Source organism: Aquarana catesbeiana, linkage group LG01, assembly GCF_042186555.1.
Source record: "Aquarana catesbeiana isolate 2022-GZ linkage group LG01, ASM4218655v1, whole genome shotgun sequence".
Classification (NCBI taxonomy): Eukaryota; Metazoa; Chordata; class Amphibia; order Anura; family Ranidae; genus Aquarana; species Aquarana catesbeiana.
Genome location: NC_133324.1, coordinates 614,062,844 through 614,090,040, shown reverse-complemented (window position 1 = coordinate 614,090,040; position 27,197 = coordinate 614,062,844). Strand labels below are relative to the sequence as shown.

The following is a 27,197-nucleotide window of genomic DNA, read 5'->3' as shown; positions in this document are numbered from 1 at the left end:
CGGGCGATACATCTAGCTCTAAAGGCCTGGACTATCAGGCTACAGGGTTGTCCGGTCAGGATCCAGTCCGACAATGCCACAGCAGTGGCTTATGTCAATCATCAGGGAGGCACCCGGAGCCGAGCTGCTCAAAAAGAGGTGAACCAGATCTTAGTCTGGGCAGAGATGCATGTGCCATGCATATCGGCAGTTTTCATCCCGGGAATAGAGAATTGGCAGGCGGACTATCTAAGTCGCCAGCAGTTACTTCCAGGGGAATGGTCTCTGCATCCCGACGTCTTTTGGGCCATATGCCAAAGATGGGGGGTTCCAGATGTAGATCTCTTTGCATCCCGATTCAACAAAAAGATAGACAGATTTGTGGCAAGGACAAAAGATCCTCTTGCATGCGGGACGGATGCGTTGGTGATTCCGTGGCATCGGTTCTCACTGATTTACGCATTCCCGCCTATTCTGCTATTACCACGACTCCTTCGCAGGATCAGGCAGGAAAGGAAGTCGGTACTTCTGGTGGCCCCCGCTTGGCCCAGAAGGACTTGGTATGCAGAAATAGTAAGGATGACAGTAGGTTCCCCGTGGACACTACCGGAACGCCCAGACCTGTTATCTCAAGGTCCAGTGTTCCATCCTGCCTTACAAACGCTAAATTTGACGGTTTGGCTATTGAGACCCACGTTCTGAAGAGTCGTGGGCTCTCAGGTCCTGTCATATCTACCTTGATTAATGCAAGGAAGCCAGCTTCCAGGATGATTTATCATAGAGTCTGGAAAGCTTATATAACCTGGTGTGAATCCAGAGGTTGGCATCCCAGGAAATATGTCATAGGTAGAATTCTTGATTTTCTACAATTAGGATTAGAGATGAAGCTGGCTTTGAGTACCATCAAGGGCCAGGTCTCTGCTTTATCAGTATTATTTCAGCGGCCACTTGCTTTGCATTCTTTGGTCCGAAACTTTATGCAGGGGGTGATGCGTCTTAATCCTCCGGTTAAAGCGCCCCTAAACCCCTGGGACTTGAATTTGGTCCTGGCTGTGTTACAGAAACAGCCTTTTGAACCAATAAGTCAGATTCCTTTGGTCTTGTTGACAAGGAAATTAATTTTTCTGGTGGCCATCTCTTCTGCTAGAAGAGTATCAGAATTAGCAGCTCTTTCCTGTAAGGAGCCTTATTTGATTATACACAAGGATAGAGTGGTACTACGCCCTCATCCTAGTTTTTTACCAAAGCTGGTTTCTGATTTTCATTTAAACCAAGACATTGTTCTACCTTCCTTTTTTCCAGATCCCTGTTCTCCGGAAGAGAGATCTCTACATTCGTTGGATGTAGTAAGAGCAGTTAAGGCCTATCTAGGGGCAACTGCTCAGATCCGCAAGACGGATGTTTTGTTTGTGCTGCCAGAGGGTCCCAATAGAGGACAGGCAGCATCAAAAGCTACCATTTCTAAATGGATTCGACAATTGATCATTCAAGCTTACGGTTTGAAACAGAAGATTCCTCCGTTTCAGATCAGGGCACATTCCACAAGGGCTATTGGTGCTTCTTGGGCAGTGCATCACCAGGCCTCTATGGCTCAAATCTGCAAGGCCGCAACCTGGTCTTCAGTTCATACATTCACCAGATTCTATCAGGTGGATGTGAGAAGGCATGAGGATATCGCCTTTGGGCGTAGTGTGCTGCAGGCAGCGGTACAGGGTCCTCAGGTCTGATTGCACCCTACTTGGTTGTGGTTCCCCCCCTCAGGTAGCATTGGTCTGGGACATCCCATCAGTAATTACTGTGGCTCTGTGTCCCGTGATGTTCGAGAAAGAAAATAGGATTTTTTAAAACAGCTTACCTGTAAAATCCTTTTCTTTCGAAGGACATCACGGGACACAGAGGTCCCGCCCCTCTTCTAATACACTATATTGCTTGGCTACAAAACTGAGGTATCCCTGCAAGGGGGAGGGATTATATAGGGGGTTGAACTTCCTGATAGGGTGTGCCAGTGTCCAATCACCAGTGATACCTATATAACCCATCAGTAATTACTGTGGCTCTGTGTCCCATGATGTCCTTCGAAAGAAAAGGATTTTACAGGTAAGCTGTTTTAAAAAATCCTATTTTTTTTTTTTTTCCCTGCAAAAATATGTGCACGATTCTCCCATCAACACAGACTATGCTGACAGTGGGGTATCCCTCCTGCTGAGACATTGTATTCTCACAGGGGGAGGGGGGGGGGGCGTCCCCGCCCGGAGAAGACAGTGATTATTGCTAATTGTAAGAAAAATCCAACAGGCTGGTTGTACCCAAGCTGATCGCTCGATCAACTTTGTACATTTAGCCTACCCGTACATGGTTCCATCTACGGCCGGCCTAAGTTAGCAAACCTGTAAAGCTACTGTACATATAAATGTCTTTTTTGCCAACATTTTATCTTAAGCCTAGTACACACAGGCCAAATGTCGGGTGGCATCAGCTGGGTTAAATAGAAACTGACCGTCATTCAGCCCATGTGTACTGCAGCCGGTCGTTCGGCCGGCTTTTGTCGATGGGGCATGACCGGGAAAGGTCTGCTGATCGTCTCCCCCTGTCAGAACACAACAGCAGGGGAGATCACTGTGCTAACATCGCATGGTTACTACAGTGACTCCTCCGGAGCCGTCAGGTTTATTTTTTTTCGTTCAGTCTAGCTGGGTTGTACGAAAAAAAAAAAAAATCTAGTGTGTATTAGGCTTCAGTTGTGTAGGATCTGTATGTGGCAGTTTGTAAATAAATAGGACTTTTCAGTTGTCCTGCATTCTGAGTTGTCAAATTAACTTTGTTGTGTAGGTGTAGTTTGCTGCTACACCCTGATGAACCAGCTTCTTGTAACCTGGCAATCAGAACTTATATGTTTATCTTGTACAATTGCTCACTTGCCTCTGTATCTTTTAAGTAAATAAATGTAAGCTCTATTTAAAAACAGAGTGATCATCTTCAAAGGGAATATTAGTCTTATTTTGTTTATGTGAAAGTTACATGGTTACTGGACATGTGCCTTTTATTATCTGCCCACTGCAATGATTTATAACTGGTGTGTTTTTTTCCACAAGAGTGCAACGGAATATCAGATTAATTTTTATTATTATTATTATACAGGATTTTTATAGCGCCAACATATTTGAGATAACTACATTAGCACTAACTACAGTCAGATTATTGCCAATTGCGTGCCGTAATGCTGCAAGTTGCACATCTTATTGAGTTTTGGTTGTTTTTAGTAAATAAGGCTATAGCTAAAAATATATGATGAGAATGGGGGCAGTTCACTAGAGTTTAAGGAATAAGGGGGTTACATTTGTTAGATGTTAACACTGGAAAAATAACAAGCAGTGTTAAAAGTCAAACTCCAGTCAGAAATGTTTTACTTTCATTTAGTTGAAATGGGGATAGGTTAGAACTTCAGCCTTTTATCACTTCTCTTTTGGTGAGATAACCCTTCACTTCCTGTTTTGGTGACTAGAGAGAAAATGAAAGTAATCTCCATAATAGGAACATGGACAGAAATAGATACTTAACAGTAGTTAATAGCCTTTCCTACATAAAAAAAAGGATATAACCCTTGCATATTACAATGGGATATGCTTGGTCCATTTTTCATTTAAGAGGGTTACAACCACCTTACATTTAAAAAAAAAGTGCTTTGTTTGGTGTTTGTCTGTTTTGAGAGATTCCTCTAACTTCTTGCTCCAGTCACCACACAGAAATTTAAGGGAAATCTCCCCAATCAGGTCACAGGTGGCAACAAAAACAAGCCAGATACAGCTTTAAAAATTAAGGTAGTTTTAGAAAAATTGCCAGAACCTCCAGTAAACCACAATTTAATAGGGAACATTGAGCTGGTTATGGCTACATTTTTTAGCAACTCTAAAGCTGGCCATACACTATACAATTTTCCTGTTCAACTTTCCTTTAGATTTACCAAAACCATATAATATGAGGTCAAACCTAAACCCTTTCAATTTGTATGCAATCAGACAGGCCCTTGCACTACATAGTTGAAAGTAAATCTAAAGGAAATTGAATCAGAAAATTGTATAGTGTATGGCCAGCCTTAGACCCCTTTCACACTGGGGCGGTTTGCATGTGCTATTGTGCTAAAAATAGCGCCTGCAAACCGACCCGAAACAGCTGCTGCTGTTTCTCCAGTGTGAAAGCCCCGAAGTCCTGCTAGCAGCATCTTCGGAGCGGTGAAGGAGCGGTGTATACACCGCTCCTGCCCATTGAAATCAATGGGGCAGCGTGGCTATACCGCTGGCAAAGCGTCTCTGCAGAGGCGCTTTGCGGTGGTTTTTAACCCTTTCTCGGCCACTAGCGCTAAAACGACGGTAAAGCTAATAATAGCGGCGCTTTACTGCTGACGCCGCCCCAATGTGAAAGGGGCCTTATATGTATTTCATTTGTGTTTTATTAGCGGTTTGCCCGGAGTTTAGATTTATAGTACCCGTAGACACTAGATTCTGGTCACCTGATTTCTACAAATTTGCTTTCCACATTGCTCTAGAAACGTTATTTTTCTGTTGATCAAATAACTTGATATACCTTTTTTTCTGTTTTTTTTTATATTATCAGTGTTTATTTTCTTTTGTTGTAATAGTGTAATTTATAGTAGGGGTTAACGGAAGTCTTTTTGCTCACGCTATTATTTCAGTAGTAGGTTTAGTAAACTTTCACATTGAGAAGGGAGGAGTTCTTTCTGCCCATCCTGCCTGGACTTGAATACAATGACTTGGATAATTAATGTTTTTGTAAAAGTTTATTCTGCTGTGATATAACCTACATGTGATTTTGCAATAGAACATAAATGAAAGCACCCTGGAGGATGTCACTCAAGAAGGCTTTGAAATTTCGTTGGAATGGGTGATGATGTGTCAAAGATGATGATTTAACAATGGGCTTTAGTCATTATGGGCTGTAAAGTTAATTCAGGGTGTCTCCTGGAAAAAAGTATGATCTCTTCATTAGGTATTCATTTTTGTTCATGTAGAACTGCACCTTGTATGAATAAAATCATTCTAGTTGTAGATGACCTGTAAACCAGATGGTTAGGTGTGGATGGAAAACAAAACAACAACTATAAATAGTATGAAAATATCCACGCACTCTTTATAGTGTCAGAAAATGTAACTGCATTTTTTTCTGTACTTGGCATAGACTGCAGTTCTACTTTTCATTATTTATGCCTATTCACATTTCAACATCTGACACGTGTGTTTGCGTGAACATTCCAGTATGGGTTAAGAATGGTGCTTTTTTTGGTACCCTGAGATTTTAAATTTGGTAGTGGTTTTTACTTTTATACCTGGTATATCCCATACCATTTGACTTGCGGGTGATAAAGCAGCCCAGAGCAGCATGTGAATCATAGAAATTCAATGAAAAGAAGGCCCAGGTGTAAAAACGGAAAGGTAAGGACTTTTACAAATTTTCTTCTTTAAGTAACATGATACCTAAAAGATATGTTAGCAAATGTTGGGAATTTGTTTCCTCGCTAATTGCTGCTGAAGTGTAGTAATGGAATTGTAGGGCAAGTGTGTAATTTAGATAGCTTGGTGTTTGTTTGGAACTGTGTAAGGTTTGAATGGATAATTTGCTGGTGTTTTGGGTGTCAAAGCCCCATGTTGTTGTAATTAGAAAACATAGTTGATAAACCTGTAAACGGTTTGCCCAGCATGGCCTTATCCATAAGAGAGAGGGAGAGACAACTTTAATCTTTATTATATTGTAGATTTTTCATTAGCCAGTAATGGTACAAAGATGTAGTTCTTATCAGATTGAATATAAGTAAGGTTCTGTTGTGCAAAACGATACTAAATGGATGCTGTTCTGCTGAAATTATTTTCTAAGTGTACATTATGCATTTATAAATTGTCTGAAAAAAGTTGAAGTCTACTTAATAATCTGCAGTGGCGACCTCTTGTATGTTAAATATGTATGTTATGTAAAAGAAAACTATAGTGCAACTCTATTAGTGCATGTTATGAGCTGTTATTTCCATGCAAGTCATTTTTGATGTGACGTCTATATTTTTTTAAATGTTCTGTGTGTAAGTGTTTGTATTTGTGTGTGTGTGATATGTATTCATTTATATATATAAATTATGCATTTATATAGTATAGACATTCATAAGTTAGCTATTGATGACTATACAAAGAGTGCATTGTTTTCAAATAGTTGGCTAACTTGCAGACAATTCTTATTGTGTGACTTTGTAACACTGATATAAAAGCAAATATAATGTGATAAGCAAATATATAGTTGTCTTCGTTTACTTGTATAATTACAGATTCCTGGATTTCTTACTTCCATCTCCGATCCCCCAAAATAATTATTTGAGCTGTCCTTTTTGAAAAAACTGAGTTTTACAACACAGACACAGCCTATTATCATAGAGCTATTTATTTCAAACTGCATACAAGTCTTTTAGACTTAAGCTGTCCATGCACTACTCGAATTTAGGCCAATTTCTGCTGTGTCAGCTGAAATTTAAGCTGTGGGTGGCCCTTGTCAAAAGAGCTAGTTCAAAGATTCTTGACCAAACAGCACTTGCGTTCCATCAGTTGCAAGCACTGTTCAGGTATTTAGAATCCACTGGAGCAATGCATGCTGCATACAATAGGTGGCAGATGACATTCTTTTATGCATGCTGCATAGCAGGGATAGGGCAACTGATGAATTATTCTCATTCAGCAGCTTTACTGACCGTTATCAGTCTATTGTATGGAAACCATGGTGTTTATGAAGTAGGAGTTGTCTCATTGGAACCAAAGCCTTGGTTTCCATACATTAAGACTCTGGTGCTAATTGGAGGGAATAGGCAAGTATTGTATAAGAGTACTTTCCTGTAGTTAAATGTTGATTGTCTAATGTTTGCCTGTTTTTGGAATTTTTAGGTGCTTATGACATCTGCCCATACACGCAACAAGAAATGATAAAGCATAGATTACATTAAATAGACTGTTTTAAAGGGTAACATTTTTGTTGAGAAAAAACATTACCCTCTTGGTGATCATTGCAGGGATTTTAATAAACATCTGTTATTCTGAACAAATATCTGTTTGTCTGTGCAGAGTGAATCTGTGTGGGAATGGTTATCAATCAGCTGCTGCCCCTGCAGGGCTCTCTAATGAGGAAAGTTGCAGGGTCTACATCCCTTTTAAATGTGATTCCCCTTTGAGAGTATCAGCAAAAATGAAATTTTCGTTGCAGGGGATGCCAAAAACCCTGACTTGTATCTTAGTGCAGACTTCTGGGAAAATCAATAAGCCAATCAAGCAGGAAATTACATTTTCAGGGGGTGTTCTGTACACCATCTGTGTACAGAACGCCTCCAGGTAGCCACATTGCATTATAATGCAGAGAATTACAGCACTGCCGATTTGAAAAGGAAAGGTAATTTTTAATAATGTATCAATTCCAATATGACTTGTGTCACAGTTGTATACAGCAAAAATAGGAAGGGATAGCCCGGCCGCCGCACACCTCACCTGGCCCGGGTGGTTAGCAGGTAAAAGCAGCCTCTGCTTAATTCATCCAGACCTCAACTTCAACATGTTTTGTCTGTCCTCTGGGCTTAATCATGGAGATGGCAAGGCGAAACCTGTTGGAGTTGTGGACTGGGTGAATCAAGTTGAGGCTGCTTTTACCTGCTAACCACCCGGGCCAGGTGAGGTGATGTAGATCTTCTAGCGTCCAGATTCAACATGAAGTTAGTCAACTTTTTTGTCCAGGACAAGGGATCCATTCGCATGCAGAACAGATGTGCTGGTAACCCTGTGGGATCAGTTCTCACTGATCTATGCATTCCCCCCATTCAGTTTCTGCCACGACTTCTTTGCAGGATCAAGCTGGAAAGAAAGCCGGTAATTCTGGTAGCACCAGCATGGCCCAGAAGGTCATGGTACGCAGAAATCGTAAAGATGGCAATGACGGGTCCATGGCCCCTTCCACTATGGCCAGACCTGCTCTCACAGGGGCCGATATTCCATCCTACTTTGCAAACGCTAAATTTAACGGCCTGGCTATTGAGACCCACATTCTGAAGAAATGTGGGCTTTCCGGGTCAGTTATCTCAACTTTGAATGCAAGTAAACCAGCTTCCAGAACTATATATTATAAAGTTTGGAAGACTTATGTTTTCTTGTGTGAATCCAAGGGTTGGCACCCTCGGAAATATATCATAGGCAGAATTCTTGCCTTTCTGCAATTAGGCGTAGAGATGAAATTGGCCCTGAGTACTATTAAGGGCAAAGTCTCAGCCTTATCGATTTTATTTCAAAGACCGCTTGCTACACATTCTTTAGTCCAGGGTTTTATGCAAGGTGTGATGCGGATTAATCCGCCAGTTAAGTCACCTTTAAGCCCTTGGGACTTGAATTTAGTTTTGTCAGTGTTACAAAAACAGCCATTTAAACCGATGCAGCATATTCCCTTAGTCCTTCTGACTAGGAAGCTGGTATTTTTGGTTGCTATATCCTCAGCAAGGAGGGTGTCGGAATTGGCTGCTCTTTCTTGTAAAGAGCCATAGGAGGGTGTCAGAATTGGCTGCTCTTTCATGTAAAGAGCCATATATGAGTTTTCATGAGGACAGGGTGGTGTTACGCCCTCGTCCAGGCTTTTTGCCAAAGGTGGTTTCAGGCTTTCACCTGAACCAAGATAATGTCCTGCCGTCATTTTTTCCAAAACCATGTACCAGTGAAAAAAGTCACTACATTGTCTTGATGTGGTGAGAGCAGTGAAATCTATTTAAATGCAACTGCTCAGATTCATAAGACTGATGTCTTATTTATTCTGCCAGAGGGTCCTAAGAAAGGACAGGCAGCATCGAGATACACTGTTGCTAAGTGGATTCGACAAGTCATAATTCAAGCTTATGATTTAAAGGGTAAAATTCCCCCGTTTCAAGTTAAGTCGCACTCTACCAGGTCGGTTAGTGCTTCTTGGGCAGTGTGTCACCAGGCCTCCATGGCTCAGATCTGCAAGCCCGCAACTTGGTCTTCAGTACATACATTCACAAAATTTTATCAAGTGGATGTAAGGAGGTATGAGGATATTGCCTTCGGGCGCAGTGTGCTGCAGGCAGCAGTATAAGTCCTCAGGTTTGGCGGTGCCCTACGGGTTGTGTCTCCCTCCCCTCAAGTAGCATTGCTATGGGACGTCCCATTAAGTAATTACTTAAGGCTCTGTGTCCCATGATGTACGATAAAGAAAATAGGATTTTTATAACAGCTTACCTGTAAAATCCTTTTCTTTGAGTACATGATGGGACACAGAGGTCCCGCCCCTCTTTTATGGGGTTTAAGTATATTGCTTGGCTACAAAAATGGAGGTACTCCTGGCAGGAGGAGGGCTTATATAGGGGAGTCAACTTCCTGTGTTGGTTATACCAGTGTCAACACCTGAAGGTGGCCCATAACTCATTAAGTAATTACTTAAGGCTCTGTGTCCCATGATGTACTCCAAGAAAAGGATTTTACAGGTAAACTGTTATAAAAATCCTATTTTTTTTTAATGTACAGTCCTGGAAGAAAATCGAGCCAGACTCAGCCATTCACAGGGAGCTTTGTATTGTATGAATGAATACAAAACTTCCTCTGGCCAATCAGAGGAAACTTTGTATTTATTTATTCATAAATAATGTATTTATTCATAGAATACAAAGCTCCCTGAGAAAGGCTCAGCAGTGCTCAACCCAACTTTGATTTTTGATATTTTTTTATGGAGTGGGATGGGAAATCCCCATTCCACTGCCGGAACACAGCCCTGTAATACTGTATGTAGGTGAGGCAGCATACAGTTTATATAATGCTCCTAGCTGCTGCATCTGTTAGTGAAGGTAATAGTTTGTCTGGAACCGCTTGGTCCAAACTATTTAAATTCCACTAAAAGCTGGAGTGTGCCCAATATTAATTAGACATGTTTTTTTAAATTTAAAAATATTATGTTAATCTAGTATGTGTATTCTATACGGCAGACTATGGGGCTGTATTCTGACTGCAGTGACTTTTTTTTTTCTTTAATATTTAGTACAGTAGAAAAACAATCAATAAAAATGCCTATGACTCATCATGAGCTGCGTATTATGACATCTGGTTAGGAAACTCAACACTCCTGTGATGTCTGTTGTTTTCTCTTTTGATGCATCTTATTTTAGGAAACGAACACAATGCACTGGAGTCACTTTGCAGTCGCTGGTTCCAAATTGTGCAAATATAAGCGTATTACAAGTTATTTTACAAAGAGCTGTTTTTAAGGTTTGGAATATCCGTGGTCTTGGTGTCTTTCCACTTTTGCAGCCAAATTAGGATACCACCTACTTTATATTTGTTACATGTTCCCATTGACATAGCATAACTTACCATAATATTTAAAAAAATAAAAATAAATCCCTGCTTTGTAATGTTTATCAGAGGGCTGTGTAATTGACATAATTAACCCTGTCTGTTCTGTGCTTTTAACCACTTAAGCCCCAAACCATTGGGCTGGCCAAAGACCAGAGCACTTTTTGCGATTCTGCACTGCGCCGCTTTAACTGACAATTGCGCGGTCGTGCGACGTGGCTTCCAAACAAAATTGACATCCTTTTTTTCCCACAAATAGAGCTTTCTTTTGGTGGTATTTGATCACCTCTGTGGTTTTTATTTTTTGCGCTATAAACAAAAAAAGAGCAACAATTTTGAAAAAAACTATTTTTTTTTTTACTTTTTGCTATAATAAATATCCCCCAAAAATATACAAAAAAAAAGTTTAGGCCGATACGTATTCTTCTACATATTTTTGGTAAAAAAATCGCAATAAGCGTTTATTAATTGGTTTGCGCAAAAGTTATAGCGTCTACAAAATAGGGGATAGTTTAATGGCATTTTTGTTAATAATTTTTTTTTTTTTACTAGTAATGGCAGTGATCAGCGATTTTTATCGTGACTGCGACATTATGGCGGACAGATCGGACACTTTTGGCGCTATTTTAAGACCATTCACATTTATACAGCGATCAGTGCGATTTAAAAATGCATTGATTACTGTGTAAATGTGACTGACAGTGAAGGGGTTAACCACTAGGTGGTGCTGTAGGGGTTAAGTGTGTCCTAGGGAGTGATTCTAACTAGGGGGGGGGGGGGGGGTGACACGACACTGATCACCGCTCCCGATTACAGAGAGCTGTGATCAGTGTCCGTGTCATTAGACATAATGGGGAAATGCTTGTTTACATTAGCATTTCCCTGTTCTTCCGCTCCGTGAGACGATCGCGGGTATCCCCATGAACATAAAGTCCGCGGGACCCGCGATCACGCTCACAGAGCTCCTGGCGGGCGCGCAAGCAAGCCGCCTCTTATAGGTCAACGTACAGGTACGTTAATCTGCCTGTACGTGCCCTTCTGCCGCAGTATATCTGCATGAGGCGGTCGGGAAGCGGTTAATTGATTTTCATTTGTAAACTAGTTTTTGAACACTCTTTTGTAACGAAGATTTAAACATTAGGGTCATACACACAGGCCGAATATCAGGACATTCGGCCCGTGTGCTTGGCAGCTGGTCTGATAGAAGCCGTTAGAAGGGACATGATCGAAAAAGGTCTGTCGATTGGTACCTGATCAGCACCCTCAGCCAATGGCTGAGAGCACTGAACGGTGTGTTTTGGTGGGGGGGGGTGTGAACACAATAGCTCAGCAGGGGAGATCGCTGTACTAACATCGGATAGTACAGCAGCTCCTCCTGAGCTCTTCATTTTTTTTTTTTAATTCATCCCACTGGGATGTGTACCAGGCTTTAGAAATTGACGTCCTGCATTGTGTGTTAATGAGGGATAGTTCAGTGAATACCCACTCTGTGTGGGGACAGGGACACTATGAGGCCATACACATGAGTCGTGTTAATCTTTTGAACCCCTAGACCAACTGTGCGTTTTACAATACAGACACAGCCTAGTATCATAGAGCTATTTACTTCAAACTGCTTACAAGTCTTTCAGATTTAAACTGTCCTTGCACTACTCAAATTTAGGCCAACTTCTGCTGTATTGGCTGAAATGTAATCTTTGGGTGGCCCTTTTAAAAGGAGCTGGTTCAAAAGTTCTTGACCAAACAGCGCTTGCATTCCATCAGGTGCAAGCACTGTTCAGGTATTTAGAAGCCACTGGAGCAATGCATGCTGAATACAATAAGTGGCAGATGACATTCCTTTATTCATGCTGCATAGCTAGGATAGAGCAACTGATGAATTATTCTCATTCAGCAGCTTTACTGGCCGTTATCAGTCTATTGTATGGAAACCATGGTGTTTATGAAGTAGAAGTTGTCTCATTGGAACCAAAGCCTTCGTTTTACATTAAAGTATTTCTAAACCCAGAACCTGCATTCAGTATATCTGGTCTCCCACAGTAAACAGAACATGGAATTCCAATTCTTTTAGTAAATATAAATTTCTAAATTACTTTTCTCATCAGCAGTATATAGCAGTCTTGTGACTTCTATCAGTGTCTGGTCAAAGTTTGTAGGAGTTTTCATTCTCCTCTGACTGTCCTATGAGGCTTCAGGACCCCTGATCCTCTGTCTGGACAGTGCTGATTGGCCCTGTGCTGATCAAATGCACCCTTCCAAGAAAGGAAAACAAAACTCTCTAGCAATACACACCAAACTTATTTAAGCATATGCAGAATGCCCTCAAGGCTCTGTACTATCAGCAGATGGATTGGGGACAGTGGAAGAAGAGGGGGATCAGAGCAGACCGGATCAAACAGACTTTTTATACAATGCAGAGAATTACCCCTTAGGTTTCACAGTGAGTATGACAAGCATGCTTTACTGCATATGCAGACTGATTTTACTGTTGTGGGTTTAGTAACACTTTAAGACTCTGGTGTTTATTGGAGGGAATTGGCAAGTATTATATTATTGTACTTCCCTATAGTTACAGTCAGGTCCATAAATATTGGGACATCGACACAATTCTAATCTTTTTGGCTCTATACACCACCACAATGGATTTGAAATGAAACGAACAAGGTGTGCTTTAACTGCAGACTTTCAGCTTTAATTTGAGGGTATTTACGTCCAAATCAGGTGAACGGTGTAGGAATTACAACAGTTTGTATATGTGCCTCTCACTTTTTAAGGGACTACAAGTAATGGGAAAATTGGCTGCTCAGCTGTTCCATGGCCAGGTGTGTTATTCCCTCATTATCCCATTTACAAGGAGCAGATAAAAGGCCCAGAGTTCATTTCAAGTGTGCTATTTGCATTTGGAATCTGTTGCTGTCAACTCTTAATATGAGATCCAAAGAGCTGTCGCTATCAGTAAAGCAAGCCATCATTAGGCTGAAAAAACAAAACAAACCCATCAAAGAGATAGCAAAAACATTAGGTGTGGCCAAATCAACTGTTTGGAACATCCTTAAAAAGAAAGAACGCATCGGTGAGCTCAGCAACATCAAAAGACCCGGAAGACCACAGAAAACAGCTGTGGTGGATGACTGAAGAATTCTTTCCCTGGTGAAGAAAACACCCTTCACAACAGTTGGCCAGATCAAGAACACTCTCCAGGAGGTAGGTGTATGTGTGTCAAAGTCAACAATCAAGAGAAGATTTCACCAGAGTGAATACAGATTGTTCACCACAAGATGTAAACCATTGGTGAGCCTCAAAAACAGGAAGGCCAGATTAGAGTTTGCCAAACAACATCTAAAAAAAGCCTTCACAGTTCTGGAACAACATCCTATGAACAGATGAGACCAAGATTAACTTGTACCAGAGTGATGGGAAGAGAACAGTATGGAGAAGGAAAGGAACTGCTCATGATCCAAAGCATACCACCTCATCAGTGAAGCATGGTGGTGGTAGTGTCATGGCGTGGGCATGTATGGCTGCCAATGGAACTGGTTCTCTTTTATTTATTGATGATGTGACTGCTGACAAAAGCAGCAGGATGAATTCTGAAGTGTTTCGGGCAATATTATCTGCTCATATTCGGCAAAATGCTTCAGAACTCATTGGACGGCGCTTCACATTGCAGATGGACAATGACCCGAAGCATACTGAGAAAGCAACCAAAGAGTTTAAGGGAAAGAAGTGGAATGTTATGCAATGGCCAAGTCAATCACCTGACCCGAATCCGATTGAGCATGCATTTCACTTGCTGAAGACAAAACTGAAGGGAAAATGCCCCAAGAACAAGCAGGAACTGAAGACAGTTGCAGTAGAGGCCTGGCAGAGCATCACCAGGGATGGAACCCAGCATCTGGTGATGTCTATGCATTCCAGACTTCAGGCTGTAATTGACTGCAAAGGATTTGCAACCAAGTATTAAAAAGTGAAAGTTTGATGGATGATTGTTAATCTGTCCCATTACTTTTGCTCCCTTAAAAAGTGTGAGGCACATATACAAACTGTTGTAATTTCTATACTGTTCACCTGATTTGGATGTAAATACCCTCAAATTAAAGCAGAACGTCTGCAGTTAAAGCACATCTTGTTCATTTCAAATCCATTGTGGTGGTGTAAAGAGCCAAAAAGATTAGAATTGTGTCGATGTCCCAGTATTTATGGACCTGACTGTATATGTTGGTTGCCTAATTTTTGCCTGTTTTTTGGAATTGTTTGGCGCTTATAACATCTGCCCATACACACAACAATAAATGATAAAGCGTAGATTACATTAACCACTTCCCTACCCGCCTATAGTCATATGACGTCCACAGATGGGATCTCCCATCCTAGGTGGACGTCATATGACGGCCTCGGGTTCCCGGCCGCCTAGGGGGCGCACGCCCCGCGTTGCTCAGGACCCGGTGCGTGTGCCCGGCGGCCGCGATGTCCGCCGGGCACCCGCGATTGCCCGTTAACCGGGCCGGACCGTGGATCTGTGTGTGTAAACACACAGATCCACGTCCTGTCAGTTCAGAGGAGAGCGATCTGTGTTCCCAGAACAGCGGAACACTGATCGGTCTCCTCCCCTTGTGCGTCCCCTCCCCCTACAGTTAGAAGCATTCCCTAGAAAACACATTTAACCCCTCCCCGCCCCCTAGTGGTTAACCCCTTCACTGCCTGTCACATTTACACAGTAATCAATGCAATTTTATAGCATTGATCGCTGTATAAGTGTGAATGGTCCCAAAAATGTGTCCTATGTGTCCGCCATAATGTCGCAGTCACGAAAAAAAATCGCTGATCGCCGCTATTACTAGTAAAAAAAATAAATAAATATATTTTTTTTTAAATGCCATAAATCTATCCCATATTTTATAGACGCTATAACTTTTGTGCAAACCAATCAATATACGCTTATTGCGATTTTTTTTTTTTTTTTTTACCAAAAATATGTAGAAGAATACGTATCGGCCTAAACTGAGGAAAAAATTTTTTTTTTTTTTTTTTAAATTGGGATATTTATTATAGCAAAAATTAAAAAATATTGTGTTTTTTCAAAATTGTTGCTCTTCTTTTGTTTATAGCGAAAAAAATAAAAACCGCAGAGGTGATCAAATACCACCAAAAGAAAGCTCTATTTGTGGGAAAAAAAGGACATCAATTTGTTTGGGTACAACGTCGCACGGCCGCGCAATTGTCGTTTAAAGTGCGACAGCGCTGAAAACTAAAAATTGGTCTGGAAAGGAAGGGGGTGAAAATGCCGGTATTGAACCGGTTAAATAGACTTTTTTAAAGAGTAACACTTTTGTTGAGAAAAAAACATTCCCCTCTTGGTGAGCAATGTGTATTGCAGGGATTTTAACAGATTGTTGCAGATTCCTACCTTTTGTTGTTCAGAAGAAATAGAGTGAATCTGAATCTCACCAAAAATTACATTTTCGTTGCAGGGGATGCCAAAAAGCTGACTTGTATCTTAGTGCAGACTTGGAAATCAATAAGCCAATCACTCATGCAGTATATTACATTTTCAGGTAGCCATAATGCATTGCATTTTAACAGAAAATTGCATCACAGCAGATTGAAAAGGAAGGTAATTTAAAAGAGATAGCCAAGCTGCCACATACATCACCCACCCCAGTTCTGGTGGTGGTGGGGGGGGAATTCCTCCGCCTCCTGTCAGAACACAATAGCTCAGTAGGGGAGATCGCTATACTAACATCGGATAGTTAGTACAGAAGCTTGTGTACCAGGCTTTAGAAATGGTCCTCCTGCATTAATAAGGGATAGTTTAGTGAATACCCTGTCTGTATAGGGACACTATGAGGCCTGTACACACGATGAGAAAATGGGACAAAAAGTAATGCTTTTGAAGCGATCGTATGATAATCTGATCGTTGGTACACAGCTTTTGAGAGCCAATCACGACGGTTCATCCAAAATTATCCGAAGAGACAAACATGAGAATGTTTTTAGTAAGATACCAGCTCATACGATATTCGTTTAATCAGTACAGTATTCTTCCGAATAAAATCGGAAGACCAAGATTATGCATGCTCAAAAACTAAAGAGTATATTACAATACAATACAACATATTTCATCACTTCTCAATTTGCATTCTGTTGTATCAGAATTTTCATACCTTTAGTAACCTCTTCATTTTTGATATGAGACTAGCATGTAAGAAAAAATAGACAACCATTTGTCCGATGATCTCATCCTGTGTACGAGGCTTTACAGTCAGCCATGACACCTCTTCAAAAACATCTAAAACATAAAATTAAAAAAAAAAAAAAAGTTTAAGCATGCTGTGTGAATGATGATAAACATATAGTGTGGTTATCTACAATTTGACTGCAAAAGTGAAAATACACATTAGGTTATTCAAATCTTTTCTCTGCTAGAGGCAATGCTGCTGTCGACTGCAGTTTACGAGAGGTGTGCCTGTTAACTCACCCTGCATCTCGTTTATCCAGTTGTCTATCACTTTGATAGTGTCTAGTCTGGGCGGGGAAATGCAGGGAAATCCATCATGGTTCATGAACTTCTATCCTGTTGTGGGCGAGGCAGTGGAAGAAGATGTTTTACAGCTTTGAAATGTTTATTTGCTGGAAATAATATTGGATGACATTGTGCTGCCCCTAATAAATACATTATGGAAAATTATTCTCTTAACATTTCTGTTACTTTTTTACAGACAGTTTAATTCATGTAAAGGTCTAACAATATGGGTGAGTTATAATGACTAAAACATAGCTAGCCTAGTATCATATCTTTTTTTAAATGGGAAAAGTCTATGCTGGTTTAAAAAGATATAAACGATTGCACCTGTGTAATCATTAATAAATCATCCCGTGTGTGTGTGTGTGTGTATATATACACAAAAACCTGTATTTGAGATATATAAATATATCCACACAAACACCTGTATTTGATCAGTCTCTTGCAGTCCCTGTACAGCAGACATCAGACTGGGGGAGGGAGAAGCAGCACAATGGGCCAAATTGTACTCCATTGCTCATGTGCAAACAGGTAACTAAAATAAGGCAATATAGCACAGTGATGATGAGATATTATCAGTGTTCTGCTTCTCCTTTCACTGTCCAGTCACAGGCTGGGGGATGGACAAGTCCTGTAAGTGTTAACAACTACAGCAGAGAAATATCTGGTCTCTTGCCCTACCAGACAGGGCTATGTTGGGGTTTTCTAAATCTCAGAAGTGGGCGGACAGAAATATGAGTCCTTTGGCAGGTAAAGCAGATCCAATATAGAGTATGTAATTCATCTTTGTGTTTAGCGTTTGCCAAGAGTTCAGCTTTTAGTAAACCAGGGTGGATTTGTTTTAAATCAAGTCAATTTAAATCACAATTTAAATCACTAGTAAAAAGGCTTGATTTTAATCATATTTTTTAAAGAGTAACTGTCATCTCTGTCCTGCAGCGGCTCCATCTCTGACCTGCTGTTGACTCACCAACGGTCTCATTCACTTCAATGGGACGGCTGGTGATGCGGCAGTGACACAACAAGGTGAGGGACGTGGCGGCAGCAGGTGTGTGGATGCCCGCTAACAGGCGCTGCCATGATGGGTCTGAAATGACAGGTGCTCTCTAAATGTAAAGAATTATTCTCGCTGGTAGTTAGAATCATTAATGTTTGCAAACAAAATGAAAGTTTCCTATTTAGAATAATAAGCTGTCAGGTTAGTAAAACAGCGATATCAGAACCAATTTAATCATTTGTAGTGTACATAGATTTGCAAAACAATGGGATAAAGGAATATTCCTGAACTTTGGTTTATCTCATGGTTACTGTAAAATTGTGTTAATGCATCAATGCAATGCATGTTATCTCAGCTTGCAGAGCTTGGATTTATTGAATGAGTTTACCAAATATGTAAATATTGCAAAATATACAGCCTCATGCTACATAACTAAGCTCCATTTCATGCTGAATAAACTAAATTATTAATGTATCCTAAATAGAAAACTATCTTTTTAGATAGACTTTTACTACAAAAGCATTTTATTAAAATATATTTGATAAAAATCAAAAAAATCCATTTAAATCTGATTTTTGATTTTTTTTTTTTTTTTTTTTTTAAATCATTGATTTATATCCACCCTGTAGTAAACACTTATATGCATGTTGAATAAACTAAAATGATGTCCCAATAGTTCATTTTCATTTATATTCAAAGGAAAGGGAAAGATCAGTGTCCAAAGTGCAGAAATGAATGCAAATGTAATGTTAAATTGGTTGGATTATAGTAAGCTAAAAATCTGTTTGTCAGCAACGGGTTATTTACAAATGTTTTTTGAAGTAGTACGAAACGTAAAACTTTTTTTTTTTTTTTTTTTTTATTGTGGATAGATTAACCACTTCAGCCCCGGAAGATTTGGCTGCTCAATGACCAGGCCATTTTTTGCGATACGGCACTGCGTCGCTTTAACTGACAGTTGCGCGGTAGTGCGACACTGTACCCAAACAAAATTGCCGTCCTTTTTTTCCCCACAAATAGAGCTTTCTTTTGGTGGTATTGGATCATCTCTGCGGTGTTTATTTTTGTGCTATAAACAAAAAAAGTGCGACAATTTTGAAAAAACACAATATTTTCTACTTTTTGCTATAATAAATATACCCTTTTTTTTTTTAAAGCTAACTTTTTCTTCAGTTTAAGCCGATATGTATTCTTCTACATATTTATGGTAATAAAAATCGCAATATGCATATATTGATTGGTTTGCACAAAAGTTATAGCGTCTACAAAATAGGGGAAAGATTTATGGCATTTTTATTTATTTATTTCTGCTAGTAATGGCATTGATCAGCAATTTTTTTTTTTTTTTTTTCCAATAAAAATTTTTTTATTGAGTAAACACATCATAACAAAGTGTATATAGTATACAAAAACAGCTTTCCTGGGTGTCGCACAATACATCCATTGTGTGCTATGTTGGATTCGTTCTCGTACGATAAAACATTTTCTCTTTGTGCAGACCACCCATATCACCATTCAAACTATTAAAACTATTAATAATCCTTTGCATTTTGTGTATCAATATACTTAGTAGTTGAGGGTTGTGTTTTCGTGAGTGTCGTAAGGGTTAGTATTAGAACATAGAGGGGGCAGAAAAGAACTAAGAAATGAAATGGCAGTAGGGGGAGGTAAAAAAAAAAAAAAAAAAGGGGTGGGGGGGGGGGGGGTTAGGTTATTTCAAAGCTGTATACATAAGTGGTTTTCATGTTAGTCCAAGGGGTTCCAGCCCTAAAGGCCTTCATTATTGAAGAACCAGGTATACAAGTCAAGTATCAATGATCCCATCTCACTAAATCAGCCATTTTGCATCTTGGCAAAAGAGTCAGAGTACTTAAAGAGGAACCATGATTTCTATAGTTTGTGGAATTTGTCAGTATTTTCCGAAGCCATGGCCACTGTCTCCTCCATTTTGTAAAGGGAGTCCACGGGAGATAGCCATTCTGTTACCGTGGGTACATGTGTTATTTTCCAGTGCCTGGGGATAATTGTTTTCGCCGCATTTAACATATGGCGCACAACAGATTTTTTATACTTGCTTAATGAGTAATTGGAAATATGCAATAGGCAGCATTCTGGTGTGAGTTTCAGTTTAGTCTCTGTTATGGAGTAGATCTGAGTGCAGACCGCATCCCAGAAACTGTGCAAAAGCGGGCAGTCCCACCAGATGTGCAGCATGGTACCTTCAGCAATTTTTTTTACGATCTGTCTCTCCTCTCCTCACAGAACAGGGATTTATGTGTTTACAAACACACGTCCCTGACCTGGCTCTCAGTGCCCGCGATTGCGCATGGCCAGCTGTTATCGGCACCCCCGAGATGCAGCAGGCACGCCTGCTATCCCGCTTAAAGGGACCAACGTACAGCTACGACGGTTCCCAGGATCGTGCCGACCTGCCGCAGTATAATGGCGGTTGGTCAGCAAGCTGTTAAGAGAGAGATTATAGCCCCTGTCAGGTTTTATTTGCCATCTGTGTGCCATTGGGGAGATTTCCCTTTACTTCCCTTCCTGTCCCATAGCCAAGCCAGAGGAAAACCTTCCAAAGTGGGGGAATCCCTGGTTGTCACCAGGACCACCAAAATTTGTGTCCCCATTAGAAAATTTCTCCCCAATTGCTATTCTCAGGACAACCCAAAATTTGACAGCAATAAAAACCTAAAAAAAGTTCTAACCCTTCTCCACTCTATCCAAATCTAAAAAACAAACCATGTTTTACCTTTTAGTTATACTTTAAACAATCACATATACCTAACTCCCACAGCTCTTCTTACAGCCTTGTTGAAGCAGAAGTGCCGAAAACCATGCCTAGTATACCACATGAAATGGTGAAGAAAATGATTGTCCTACAGCTACTTTACGTGATGGAAGTCTAAAGCCTACTACACATGGGCTACATCAGCCGATTCAATAGAAACCGGCCAACATTCGGCCCATGTGTATAGCAGCTGGTCCGACAGAAGCCAGCCATGAATGCGGAAAAAACCAGCGGCCCACCGGGTCCCGATCAGCGCTCCTATCTAATGGCTGAGAACACCAACCGGAGTGTTCTGGGGGGGGGGGGGGGGGCGGTCGCCCCATGTTGTCCCCCTGTCAGAACACAAAATAGTTTATCAGGGGGAGATCACTGTACTAACATCGGATTGGTTACATCGGTTAGTACAGCACCTCCCACAACTTCGCTCCCAGTGTTGCCAATCTGTTTATGGCTCACTGGGAGGAGAAGGCAGTCTATAAGAACAAACCTCGGAACTGATCTGCTACCAGAGGTATATTGATGACCTTATCATGGTCTGGGAAGGGGACAGAGATAGTCTGGACGCGTTTGTATCCAGGCTTAACGACAATAACAAAAATATAGTCCTCTCGTGGAATATCCGTACAGAGAGGGCAGTATTTTTGGATCTTGAATTGTCAAAAAGGGGTGACCGCATCAATATGGTCACCCATTTTAAGGCTACTGACCGAAACGCATTTATCCCTGTTGAAAGCTGCCACCACAGTAAGTGGCTTTGCAATATCCCTAGAGGACAGTTTATTCGCCTCAGGCGGAATTGCACAGAGGTGGGGGATTTTCTATCACAGTCACAGACTCTTATCTCTAGGTTCACCGAGAAGGGTTATTCTAAAAATAAGCTAGTCCAAGAATTGGATAATGTTGTGACTCTTGATAGGAAGGTACTGGTGTCAAATGCCCCTAGAGTAGCCCAGGGTGAGCCTAAACAGATCAGGATGATCCTTGATTTTAATATTCAGCACAAGCAATTTGAAAAGATAGTACAGAAACATTGGCCCATTTTAAAACTTGACAGAACCTTGGGTCCGGTCCTCCCAGACCGACCATTGTTTATTTACAAAAGAGCTCCTTCTCTTAGAGATAGACTTGCGCCAGGGGTGATAGATCCCCCGGTTTACCCGGTGAATAGAATGCTTGGCTTCCTTAATGGCTTTTATGCCTGTGGACACTGTAACAATTTAAAGGAGAGGAAGGAATTTGTGGCTTTTGCCACGGGTAAAAACTACAAAATCAAGTATTTGATGACGTACAACACTGCCGGGGTGGTGTATATGTTGCAATGTGAGTGTGGCTACCAATATGTGGGTAGGACTTCTAGGCCCCTCCATGTAAGAGTCGGAGAACATGTTAACAACATTAAACGAGGACTCCGCACACACAATGTCTCAAAGCACTTCCGACTTTTCCATAACCGCAGCCCTGTGGGGCTGAAGTTCTGGGGAATAGAGAAGGTAACGAAGCATTGGAGGGGTGGGAATTTCATACGGCAGCTCAGTCGTCGAGAATCTTTTTGGGTATTTGAGACAAAGGTTGGGGTCCCTTTAGGGTTGAACGTTGAGTTTGACCTTAATCGTTTTATTTCAGACCGTTAGTTTATGTTGGTTTCTAGCCCCTTACCATTTAGAATATTGGTCCATAATGTATATTTGTTTGTGGTATATGTATACATTCTAATTGTATTTGTGTACAGATGAGTTGGTTGTACTAATGTCTTTTTATTATAATTTTTCTATCAAATTTATATTCATATTTTTAACCCCTGTAGGTCCTACACGGTATTACATGGGGTGGCGATATGTATTTTGTTTGACTTTTTCCATTTCACTTTTCGTATATCCCTCTGGTGACAACTGGGAATAGCATTTGTTTTTGTTACACATTCCCCATCTGGAAGAGTGTGTAGGACACCTTAGGATGGATTCTGCCATAAGGGAGGGGGGTGACTTTATGAACTTCCCCCATATGCTTCAATTATAGCCTCTTTGGGGTATCCCCATAGGTACTTTTTGAGTAGACTCCCTCATCTTAGATTTATAACTATATTACATTATTTTTATAATAATTTTTACTTTATTATAATTATTTTTTTATTAACCTTAGCCTTGTTTCTGCTCCCTATGTCTATGATTAGTTGCTAATTTTATGTTAGCCTGCTTGCCATTGTGGGTGGATGTTGTTATTACCCACGCTGACAGGCCAGAGGAATGAAGGAGGCGCTCTTGGGAGCGATTTCATGTCGTTGCCAAGGAGACTGGAGTTTGTATCTTGATCTGTCCAGGGGGTGACGTGGAAGGGAGGGGCGGAGCGCGCATTGCGTCTGCGCTCCCTGTTTCAGTTCACTTAGTCTGTGAGCGACGTGTATGAAAGGGGCGGTTTGTTTGTTGTGCTCCCTCCCCCCATCCCCGTCTCCATACGAACGCCCCTTTAGAGGGCGGGCATCTTCCCAGGACGCAGCAGCGTTAGCTGCCATTGAACGTGATGGATTTGCCTACAGCCACATCACCCTGAAAACGCCCGATCTTGTCTGATCTCGGAAGCTAAGCAGGGTGGGGCCTGGTTAGTACCTAGATGGGAGACCGCCTGGGAATACCAGGTGCCGTAGGCTTAAATCTTTTTTCTTTTTTTGACCCGGAAATGGGGGCGGGCTGTCTTTCAGGACACAGCAGTGTTCACTGCTATTGGAAGATGAGGATTTGACCTGGAAATGCTTTAGCTCATAACATGGGAGGAATGGTGGCTGCCTATCAGTAAGTTATCAGTGTATTTAGATTGCTTGTGCCCTATTAGATTTGTAGCCACTCCTGATTCTCTACTACTTAGTAGTTAAGTCCACTCACCTGTGTATTATTGGAGAGTGGGCGGGGTTTCCAGTATCACCATGAACTGTATGTGGAACCAGGATTAGATATAAGAGCTGACACACGGGCCCCCAATCAGATTCGCTGAGGAAGTCCACACGGACGATACACGTGCTAGGGGCTCTGTGATGTCAGTACAGCCACCCATCTGGTTCATTTTATGCTGTATACTCCTGCACTGGGAAACAGTGCTTGCTTTGTGAGTAATATTTTTCTTATTTAATAAATTTTATACCTTTTCATATGGAGAGCACTATGTCCTGTTATTTTTGTTTTTAACATGATATATATCAACCGATGAGACTGAATTTGGGATGCAGCCTGTGGACCCCTATCTCCATAATCTACCCTGTGGAAGGGAATGCATGAGTGACCTTGCTGTAAACGCAGAAGGTCCACTCAATAAGGTGAGCAGCCTAGACCCTTGGTGGAGGTTCACATTGGTGGTGATACAACGAATACAATCTTATCCTATCACTGCACCCTTTCCTTGCCAACTGAGGGATCCCCCTTCTGCAAGTGGGCAGCTTTTGATCTCCTCGGACTAAGATATACTTTTTGGGACTTTGCCTCATGTGTTTTATTTATGTACGTTTAATATGTACATTTTATGTGTATACATCTGACCTGTATTGAGCGCTGCACTGCTATATTTTGTGTATATTGAGTACAGCAGCTCCAACTGGAGGTTTTTTTCGTTCAACCCAGCAGGTTGAAAAAAAAAAACTAATGGTGTGTACTAGGCTTTAGAAACTTCATTGGTGTGTACTAGGCTTTAGAAACTTCATTGTGTACTTTGGCTGTATTTGCAGCTAAGAAAAGACAGATTGCAAGGCAGAGCAAAATTCACATATTGTGTTTGTGATTTTCTCCATCCACACAAAGTAGGTGGATGGAGGAATCCCCAAGCAGCCCCCCCTTTCCAAAGGGGAGGGGTCTTGTGTTAAAAGGGTCCTATCCCATCAATTGACTAGTTTCCCAAAACCGTTACATTCAAGGCATTCTGTGAATACTAATGGTCACATTTGCTTGTGTTCTCAACCGAAATGCCAAACCATCAAATGGCTGGTGTCGTAACTGATCAAATGTGCAGCACTATGGCAAACAGAGGCTAAGATGGCAGTATTTTGACTGTGAAAAATAGGCAGGCTTAGTTTCACTTTATAGCAGCAAACAAATACTCTTGCATAAAAGTGTGATGTCCGGGTGATCTAGTGTTCAAAGAATAATTTCTTAGGCCTTGCTGCCCTCCAGGATAGGCGTTTCCTAGCAGTCAAGAAGAGTAAAGAAAAGAGGGCGCACCGGCCTTGTGCATTATCCTTAGTAAATTTATTGACAGATAAAAAGCTACCCACAAACGTGAAGAAAATTTGCTTAATATAAGCCACCTAGCTGTGGCAATCGGTCTAGGTATCGACAGTCCCCAGATGGTGAAGGAGAGAACATCAGGACCGCTGCTGGCTGATGCGTTTCGAAGGGATACCTTCTTCCTCGGAGCCTAGCAGTAGTAGCTTCTTCAGCTCGTTATATACAGTGGGGACGGAAAGTATTCAGACCCCCTTAAATTTTTCACTCTTTGTTATATTGCAGCCATTTGCTAAAATCATTTAAGTTCATTTTTTTTCCTCATTAATGTACACACACCACCCCATATTGACAGAAAAACACAGAATTGTTGACATTTTTGCAGATTTATTCAAAAAGAAAAACTGATATATCACATGGTCCTAAGTATTCAGACCCTTTGCTGTGACACTCATATATTTAACTCAGGTGCTGTCCATTTCTTATGATCATCTTTGAGATGGTTCTACACCTTCATTTGAGTCCAGCTGTGTTTGATTATACTGATTGGACTTAATTAGGAAAGCCACACAACTGTCTATATAAGACCTTACAGCTCACAGTGCATGTCAGAGCAAATGAGAATCATGAGGTCAAAGGAACTGCCTGAAGAGCTCAGAGACAGAATTGTGTCAAGGCACAGATCTGGCCAAGGTTACAAAAAAATTTCTGCTGCCCTTAAGGTTCCTAAGAGCACAGTGGTCTCCATAATCCTTAAATGGAAGATGTTTGGGATGACCACAACCCTTCCTAGAGCTGGCCTTCTGGCCAAACTGAGCTATCGGGGAAGAAGAGCCTTGGTGAGAGAGGTAAAGAAGAACCCAAAGATCACTGTGGCTGAGCTCCAGAGATGCAGTCAGGAGATGGAAGAAAGTTGTAGAACATCAACCATCACTGCAGCCCTCCACAAGTCGGGGCTTTATGGCAGAGTGGCCCGACGGAAGCCTCTCCTCAGTGCAAAACACATGAAAGCCCGCATGGAGTTTGCTAAGAAACACCTGAAGGACTCCAAGATGGTGAGAAATAAGATTCTCTGGTCTAATGAGACCAAGATAGAATTTTTTGGCCATAATTCTAAGATGTATGTGTGAAGAAAACCAGGCACTGCTCATCACCTGTCCAATACAGTCCCAACAGTGAAGCATGGTGGTGGCAGCATCATGCTGTGGGGGTGTTTTTCAGCTGCAGGGACAGGACAACTGGTTGCAATCGAGGGAAAGATGAATACGGCCAAGCACAGGGATATCCTGGATGAAAACCTTCTCCAGAGTGCTCAGGACCCCAGACTGGGCCGAAGGTTTACCTTCCAACAAGACAATGACCCTAAGCACACAGCTAAAATAACGGAGTGGCTTCACAACAACTCCGTGACTGTTCTTGAATGGCCCAGCCAGAGCCCTGACTTAAACCCAATTGAGCATCTCTGGAGAGACCTAAAAATGGCTGTCCACCAACGTTTACCATCCAACCTGACAGAACTGGAGAGGATCTGCAAGGAGGAATGGCAGAGGATCCCCAAATCCAGGCGTGAAAAACTTGTTGCATCTTTCCCAAAAAGACTCATGGCTGTATTAGATCAAAAGGGTGCTTCTACTAAATACTGAGCAAAGGGTCTGAATACTTAGGACCATATGATATTTCAGTTTTTCTTTTTCAATAAATCTGCAAAAATGTCAACAATTCTGTGTTTTTCTGTCAATATGGGGTGCTGTGTGTACATTAATGAGGGAAAAAATGAACTTAAATGATTTTAGCAAATGGCTGTAATATAACAAAGAGTGAAACATTTAAGGGGGTCTGAATACTTTCCGTCCCCACTGTACACGTGTGCACTCAATAGACACATCCCAAGAAAGCTCAGGGCCCCCGCCCACTCCAAGAGACTCCAGTAGAGGGGTGGGGCTCAAGTGATAGACGGAAAATTACACCTAGCCCCCACTATGTGATGTAGCAAACATTAGAATCACTGAAAATCCCTATAGACAGTGCAGATGTCAGCCAGATGGAGTAAAGATATTCTATACCTGAAAATGCATTGATAGAGTATAACATATACGTAGGTCCATACCATAGCATATTGGAGTACAGATCAATATCTATCTTTGCGGCTGATATGTGTAATTGAAGTGAAGATGATGTTTCTGCTTACCTCTATCATGGCGATCTTACTGGTGCCATAGTGTTTATGTTCTGGGAGGTATAACTGGAAATGTTCTCCGATTGTTACTTCCTACTCGCCTGTTGCAGTGTGAGGATGATATCCTCCGAGACTAGCATCTGCAATTTT

General features: G+C 41.3%; 1 protein-coding gene, 1 long non-coding RNA gene and 1 other non-coding gene across 11 annotated transcripts in view; 2 read left to right on the top strand and 1 right to left on the bottom strand.

Moving 5' to 3' along the window:
• Positions 1-27,197, top strand: part of PTPN13 (protein tyrosine phosphatase non-receptor type 13) — a 457,782-nt gene that overhangs the window by 197,177 nt on the left and 233,408 nt on the right. The gene's annotated exons all lie outside the window — the stretch shown is intronic.
• Positions 1-27,197, bottom strand: part of LOC141108417 (uncharacterized) — a 94,030-nt gene that overhangs the window by 49,264 nt on the left and 17,569 nt on the right. For both annotated transcript variants that reach the window (XR_012236062.1, XR_012236065.1), the window contains exons 2-3: positions 16,837-16,932; positions 16,523-16,647 (exon numbers count right to left, since the gene is read on the bottom strand). This is a non-coding gene — a long non-coding RNA (uncharacterized lncRNA). The remainder of the gene's footprint in view (positions 1-16,522; positions 16,648-16,836; positions 16,933-27,197) is intronic.
• On the top strand, positions 23,195-23,313 carry LOC141125152 (5S ribosomal RNA). The gene has a single exon (XR_012241371.1). It is a non-coding gene; the product is annotated as a 5S ribosomal RNA (ribosomal RNA).